Raw genomic sequence first — 7,058 nt, 5'->3', positions numbered from 1 at the left:
TCATGATTAAATGGTCAGCTGAACAAAAGGACATAACCATAATAACTATTTATGATCCCAACTAAAGAGCATCAAAATATATAAATCAAACCCCAATAGAACGGAAGAAAGAAATAGATAACTCTATAATAATAGTTGTTGCTGTTGTTCTTGTTGTGGAGTTGGTTCCAACTCATAGTTTTGAACCGCTGACCTTGAGGTTCACAGCCTGATTCATAACCACTATGCTACCAGAGCTCCTTGCTGTTGCTGTTGTTAGGTGCCATCAAGTTGGCACCGACTCATAGTGACCTTATGCACAACAGAACGAAACACTATCTGGTCCTACTCCAGCCTCACAATCATTATTACAGTCAAGTCCATTGCTGCTGTCATGGCACCAATTCATCTCATTGGGGATCTCCCTCTTTTTCATGACCCTCCTCTGGTAGCGTAGTGGTTACGAATTGGGCTGCGAACCGCAAGGTCAGCAGTTCGAAACTACCAGCTGTTCCGCGGGAGAAAGCTGAGGCGTTCTGCTCCCGTAAATATTTACAGCCTCGGGAACCCTGTACAGGGTCGCTATGAGTCAGAACTGACTCCACGGCACACAGCCACCACCACTTTACCTAGCATGATGACCTTCTCCAGGGACTGATCCCTCCTGATAATACATCCAAAATATGAGAAACAAAGTCTCATCATCCTGGCATTCTGGCTGTACTTCTTCCAACACAAATTTGTTTGTTCTTCTGGCAGTCCGTTGTACTTTTAATGTTGTTGTTGTTGTTGTTAGGTGCCATTGAGTCGGTACCGACCCATAGCGACCCTATGTACAGCAGAATGCATCAATTCTTCTACGGTCTTCCTTATTCACTTTCCAACTTTCACATATATATGAGGCTATTGAAAATATTATGGCTTGGGTCAGGCTAACTTTAGTACTCAAACTGACATCTTTGCTCTTGAAACAATAATGCTGATTTTAGGTGTCATTGAGTCAGTACCGACTCACAGTGACCCAATGCATAACAGAACGAAACACTACCTGTTCCGGTGCCAACCTCACAATTGTTGCTATGCTTGAGCCCATTGCTGTGGCCACTGTGCCAATCCATCTCACTGGTGGGTCTTCCTTTTTTGCTGATCCTCCACTTTACCAAGCATGATGTCCTTCTCAAAAGACTGGTCCCTACGGATAATATGTCCAAAGTATGGGAGACAGTCTCACAATCCTGGCTTTCAAGAAGAATTCTGGCTGTATACTTCTTTCAGCACAGATTTGTTGGTTCTTTTGGCAGTCCATTGTACTTTTAATATTCTCCTCCAACACCATACACAAATGTATCAGTTCTACGGTCTTCCTTATTCACTGTCCAGCTTTCACTTGCATATGAGGCTACTGGAAATACCATAGGACTACTTCTGAATAGTTAGTCACTGAAAACCTTCTGACTAACAGTGGAACACTGTCAGCACTAGAATACTGAATACTGAAGCATGATAAAGAGCTCCAGAATATTGTCAGATATAATGACGAAAAGTGTCATGCCTCAGGTTGGAAGACACTCAAAATATCACTGGAGAGGAGCTGCCTCCTTAGAGTAGAGTTGACCATGATAACACAAATAATGCATTTAGTAGCTTAATTTGTTGGTGGTGTTCAACTCAAATTGAAGAGAAACAGCTGTAAACATCCATATTGGTACAAGAAAAGATAGATAGATCAACAGAACAGAACTGAGAACCCAGAAATAAATTCATCCACATACAGTCAACTGATCTTTGACAAACGGACAAACACATTAAATGGAGAAGAGATAGTCTCTTCAACAAATGTTGTTGTTGTTGTTGTTAAGTGCCGTCGAGTCGGTTCCTACTCATAGCGACCCTGTCAAGGGTTTCCGAGGCTGTAAATCTTTACGGGAGCAGAACGCTTCATCTTTCTCCCGCGGAGCGGCTGGTAGTTTCGAACTGCTGGCCTTAAGGTTCGCAGCCAACAAATAGGTGGTGGCAAAAGGGAAAGTCAATTTGCATAAGAATGAAACAAGATTCATATCTCACACCACATACAAAAGCAAATGCAACATGGATTAAAGACTTAAATGTAAAGGCTAGAACTATAAAGGTCATCAGTGAAAAAACAGGGAAAAACTTAGGGATCTAATACATGGCCTATGTACACTATGAAACATTTTTAAAACCCACACAAATAGTAGAAGACAAACTAGATTACTGGGACCTCCTAGGAATTAGAAACTTGTGTGCATCCAAAGATTTCTCCAAAAAATTAAAAAGGGATCCCACAGACTGGAAAAAATATTTTTACAATGACGTATCCGACAAGGGACTAATATTTAAAATTTATAGAAAACTACAACACCTCTACAAGAAAAAAGACAAGCAACGCAATTTAAAAATGAGTACAGGATATGAACAGACACTTCACCAAGAAGACATCCAGGCACTCAGAAAACATATGAAAAAATGTTCATGATCATTAACCATTTGAGAGATGCCAATCAAAACAACGAGATATCATCTCACACCTGCTTTAACAGTGACGTTCAAAACAACAACAATTGCTGGCACCACCACCCACTCACTGTCTGATAGACGATCCCAAACTTGAAAACAAAATAAAACAGCCGTAATAGGTTGTGATGCCTGAGCTTTCGTTTATGTTGAAATACCTCAATTAGACTCACGAAGAAATACATCTCTTAGGAAACTGAAAAACATTCATGAAGTTCCAAAAAGTCAGGCGAAGCTGTGTTGTTGTAAAGTGCCTTCGAGCCAGTTCCGACTCATAGCGGCCCTGTATAGGGTTTCTGAGGAGCAGCTAGTGAGCTTGAACTGCCAACCTTGCAGTTCAGATAGACCTTGCAGTCCAGCGCATTAACCCTCCACACCACACCAGGGCTCCAGGCGAAGCTGTGGAATCCCTAAATCATCGTCAAGCCAAGGTCGTGGAGGTACACTCACATTGGTAGCGTGGGGAGCCAGGCAGCCACGAGAAATCCAGGGTATGCTCAGGGAGGTTGCTAGATTCTTCCTTTTCATTTTGACTAACACAGTGCTTCTCTATATCGACAATTTAGCATCCGATGGGTGCCCGCTAGGTGGCGCTCTTTCTCCACTGTATCCAGGCTAATCCAGGTGTCGTTGGTACATTTTTTTTCTTAAAGACAAGAAAAGGGGATCTTCAACTCTGATTTTTACAGGTAAGAAAAACCTCAAGGGAGAATGGCTTCGATGAAATCTCACCGCTCCACTGCAAATTTAGAAAAGTTTCCACATCCCCTCAATTTGGAACCCAATGTGTTTCCCTCTTTTGTCAAGTCTCTCTACAGAAGGTTTATTTTCTTTCATTCAGATCCTCAAGCCTTATCATGCTTTATTTTAAAATAGTCCGCGAAGAAACAGCTTTGCTTGTCTGAATTCCTTCTTTCATTTTCTTTATTTAGAAACTGCCTTTCTAATACTGGGTAGCATAGAACAGGGTAAAGACAGAAGTACTTATTTGCAGCAAACGTGAAGTTTCAAGAGAACCAACAGTTAGAATGTAAAACCCAACTGGATTTTACTGCACTTAAATGTGGTGATTATTTTTGCATCTGTCCAATGAGGATAATAATGTTTAGTATGCATCCACCCTCGCGTTGTATAGATTTTTTTTCAAAGAACGATGTTTATTTGCATATGAAACTCCCTCAGCCGGTTAGAAACGTGCTGGGGTAACGCTCGCTCATTAGAGTAGTGTGGGTTCTCCTCACCTTTCCGGACATCTGAACAACCTGCAGGCAAAGCCCTGCTTCAGACTGGAAATTGATCTGTTGGCGTGTAATCCGCAAGTCGCTTAACTCTGGAGAAGCCTGCAGATGGGGACAGACGACCGTCCCCGAACGCGGCTTTTGCACCGACTCACCCTCCTGACCCACCAGGCTTGTACGTCCCGGCCACGGCCTTCGAGGACTCCCGATCTGAGCTCTCATTTGAAAAGGCTGAAAGCCGGGACCCAGAGAAGGCCGGCGACTTGAGTCAAGATCACTGGTGTCTGAAAGCCGAGCCCCGCGTGACTTCGCATTGCAGCGTGCCCCGGGCCTTTCAGGGGAGGGTGGACGGTCTCCACCGGGCCCCAGTCAGCCGAGGGCGCAGGGTGCGGGCGGCCTGACCACCTGGGTAGACTCGGAGTCCCGAGGCGGGGGCGCGGACGCTGCAATAGGCTGAGCGGTGGCTCTGCGGCTCTCCCCACCCATCCGCGCTCTGCTCGGGTTCTCAGGAGGTAGCTAGGTGCGTGCATAAGGGGCGTGCGGAAACCGGACTGCGAGGACCACTGAGAATCCAGATGGAAGAGGGATGGGGAGATGCGATGGGTGAGCGGGAAGACAGAGGGAACCGCCGGCCGAGAGGGAGACTTGGAAGGAGGGCGCTAGGAGCGGCGCACCAAGATTCCGGCGTCTCGTGGTAGCCTCCGCCGGTGCCCAAGACACTGGGGAGCTGCGGGAGCCGGGGCCACCCCCAGGATAGTCGCTGGAGGTAGGCTCCGCGAGTCCCCGCCGATCCCTGCACCAGTAGGCTCAGATATGCAGATCCCTCGCCACACACTCCACTTCGTGCCAGTCTGACTCGGCGCGAACCCAGGGAAGCCTCCAAAGCCCGCAGAACCTTTCACCCCCACCCAGCTCTTCCTAGGAGGAGCAACTGCGGGCTGTAGCTGCAGACCCGGTACGTATATTTCTACTCCCCAGACGTCCCACGCAGTGTCATATTCCCCAGTAAGCAAGGTAAACACGGACTTACTTGTGCTTACTCGATCATTTGCCTTGAACAGTTTCACATGTTTTTTGTCACACCAAAACTTTTGAAGCAGTTCACTATAGATTGGTAATACACACACATACACACAAAACATGTGAAACTATTCATGACAGATTAGTAATCATAATGAAACCTCTGCTTATCTTGCTTATGGGGTAATTTGCCCTTGACCCCACTCCTGGTCCTGCCTCCAATCACTCACCTGACTCGGCTGCCCCGAAATGTCACACCACCTCCCAACCCCGCCCTCAGCCGCCCTGAAGACCCAGAGTACTGCCGCTTTCTTACACCCCTGCACGCAGAACAGAGACAGCTCAAATTTACCTAACACGTCTTTCTGGGCTCTGAAATCTCTGTCTAAGCCTACAGCAAGGAACACAGTGAACGATGATTTGGGTTTCTTTCTTTTTTTAAAATGTTTTTTAAACTAAAACATTTAAGTGCCATCGAGTCGGGTCAGACCCATAGCGACCCTATATAGGGTTTCTGAGGAGCAGCTGGCAAGCTTGAATTGCTGACCTTGCTGTTCAAACTGACTTTTCAGTCCAGCGCATTAGCCCACAACGTCACACCAGGACTCCAAACTAACCCGTAGCTGTTAGAATTTTCAAGTAAGTCTTTATATATTCCCAAATAAAGTATTCCTAATACTGGGCTGTTCATCCCCAAAACATCTCTGCCTGTGTGTTCTGAACTCTATTATTTCTCTACACCAAGTCCTAACCCCACAGTGATGGTTGTAAGATGCACACAGTTCACACCTGCCCATCTCTCACCTTCCAGACCACTGGAGTGAATCTCATCTTCTGGCCCCACCACCCATCCAGAGAATAACTCAGCGGAGACTCCCAGCACCCCAACATGCCTAGGATGAGGCTGGAGGGCTAACTGAAAAGATAAATGAATGTCTTCAGGAACAAGTCAGGAAACTCTTTTGAAATCTTACAAGCATACTTTGCTGTTCCTTTTGTTGCTTGAGAGTTTCCCCAGTTCCTTACACCTTTCATCTATTGATACCCAAATCTGAACACCTTTCCCCCAAAATGGATGTTATCCTAAGGAGTTTGTAAGGTGAAGGACAATGACCTCGGCAAGTGTTAGGTTACCACCTCCACCCCACCCCCAGTAGCTTCAGGGTTTGCTTTTGGAACAAGAAAGGATGATGCGGGTGAAATGCTAGAAAGTACAGATGATACAAAACCTCTTACCCTTGCTGAGAACTATGAATGGCTGGTGTGTTTCATCCTGTCAGCAGAACAAGAACAACCCAAAAGAAAGCAACAGAGGGAAATGTTGTTTATTTCAATAACACCAACCCCAGTCATTTACTGAATTAAAATCACAGTCTATAAAGTTACTTAGTGGTTCAAGTTGGTATGTTTGGTGTTAGTGAAAGCGCTGCTTAAATATATACTGAAGACAGGAAAGTATGTTACTTGAGCAAATTTTTCATTTAAAAATAAATAACATAAATAAACAACATATGTTTTGATATGCCCACAATATTGTGTTTCTTACCTTGGTTCTTTTTTATTATATGCAATGATTGGTTTCTTATTTTCCCAGAGCATTTAATATCATCAGCTCCGGATCAACATTCTGGCAATCCCCTGATATTCTTTTAAACAAAGCAATGCATATTTGTTTCTCAATTTATATGATTTGCAAGTAGTTGAGTGATTAAAGTAAACAATGGAACAGGGTCGTTGTTGTTCTCCTTAGATAAAAGTCTACAAATTCCAACTCAGTACTGACCACCCAGGTAAATGACTACAATTTATAGCAGCTTTCCCAAACACGCCTTCCAAGTTCCTCACCTGATTTTAATTCTAACAGTACCACATTTAAAAATTTCTCTGTAGAAATCTGATCAAATCAAAGACGACAGGGAAAGAAAAAAATTTTTCTATAGTAATTTTAGTTCATAGATGATTTAGTGAAGAAAATTCGAAGTGCAGGTGGGGCAAAGCAGAAGGGAGGGACAGTGGATGATGTACTTTGTTCCTTGAGTGTCGTATCCTTCCTAGAGAACAGAATCCACACGTGCAGTTTCCAGAACTGCATCATGTTGACTTTACCCCAGAGATGTTTGTTTGCTTTTACTTCATTTAAATCTCAGTATTTCTTAACAGTACTGGCGTAGATGGAGACTTCTGCTTGAGGTTAGAAACGTTTCCCGGGCAGTGTGTCTGGGAAGTTAGGCGTCTGGGTAGGTGAGGCTCCTGGTTGCTGAAAGATGCTTCGATGACCAGGCTCAG

This window comes from Chrysochloris asiatica, unplaced genomic scaffold (genome assembly GCF_000296735.1).
Source record: "Chrysochloris asiatica unplaced genomic scaffold, ChrAsi1.0 scaffold00256, whole genome shotgun sequence".
Lineage (NCBI taxonomy): Eukaryota > Metazoa > Chordata > Mammalia > Afrosoricida > Chrysochloridae > Chrysochloris > Chrysochloris asiatica.
Note: the sequence above shows the minus strand (reverse complement) of the source record.